Source organism: Micropterus salmoides, unplaced genomic scaffold (assembly GCF_014851395.1).
Source record: "Micropterus salmoides isolate LMB-PRFRI ecotype aquatic unplaced genomic scaffold, ASM1485139v1 Ms_hic_scaffold_12, whole genome shotgun sequence".
Lineage (NCBI taxonomy): Eukaryota > Metazoa > Chordata > Actinopteri > Centrarchiformes > Centrarchidae > Micropterus > Micropterus salmoides.
This window is the reverse complement of record NW_024040263.1, coordinates 33,583,270-33,584,568: the sequence shown is the minus strand read 5'-3', so window position 1 is coordinate 33,584,568 and position 1,299 is coordinate 33,583,270.

Genomic DNA, 1,299 nt, shown 5'->3' with positions numbered 1-1,299 from the left:
GAAGTTCTTGCTGCCCACCCTTCTGCCTCTTTTGTCTTAGTTTTTTATTTTAGTTAAATTTTCAGTCCTAAATGTTTCTCATGTGATTGCTCGGAAATTGCAAAAAAATATTTTACCATAAAGGCAGAAAACACATGTGGATGCGCCTCGTACTGTTTATTATTATTTATTCATATTTTATTGTTCCTTAACTGTGTATTATGTCATGACAGTCCAGCTCTGATAAATGTACCAACTTTCTTTACAGTTTTTATTATAACAGTAAGTGGAATTGAGGGTTTATTTAGTTCCCAACTGTCGCAAAAACTGAAAGTTTCACTGACTGGCTTGTTTAAGTAGTGAATAATTTCATAATTGGAGAAACTGTTTTCAAATGTGTTCCTCTTTCTGTATTTCCACCCTCTTGTTCCCTCACCACTAAGCAACCAACAACGTTTCCACTGAAGCTAAATGAGGGAGCACTATTTTGTATTTTATTTTAAACGTTTTCCACGTTGATGCTACTGTTGAAAAGCGTGTTGTCGTTGGAAGTGATGTTACAGGATGAAACAAAAAATATGAAATGGCTCAGACTTCAAGTGTGCTGTGCTTATTTGACACATTACAGAAGCAACATGATAAACTGCAAAATAATGTTTGCTGCTGTTTTTACTTTCATTCACATGTCATGCGTAGTTTACCGTCATTGCAGGAATTTAAAACAGCAGCAGAATCAGAATTAGATTTTTTTGACATGTTTTTTTTACACAAACAAGGAATTTGTTTTGGCGTCTAGGTGCGCAACAACAATAAACATCATCACAGTTAAAACATATGATTCCACACCTCAAATATCAAAATAAAACTCTTTTATAAAACAGTTTAGAAACATACTGTAGCTGGCCACATGAGGGGGCCAGTGAGCAGGCCTCCAGTAAATCAGGGCTGATACTGGGGTCAGGTGAAAAATGTTCTTCAACATGTCACCTTTTCAGGAACCAAAGTGTTACGAGCAAATCGAAGAAGGGTTGGTGTTTGTTTTTATGACATTGTGGGGTTAAGAAATGTAAATCCAATAACTTTTTTATTAAAATATCACCTAAAGTGGAGATAAGTTATCAGCCGATAGCATTTTTATCAAAGCATCAGAAACAATGTGTTGTAACACAAGGTCTGGACGAATTTAGCAAGACTTCTGGTGCAATAACGTAAAAACTGTGTGGTGAGGTGTGCTACTGAATGTGTGTGTGTGTGTGTGTGTGTGTGTTAAGGTCAGTGGGTGGGCGGACAGGACTTGAGCTCCATTTATAGACATACTGT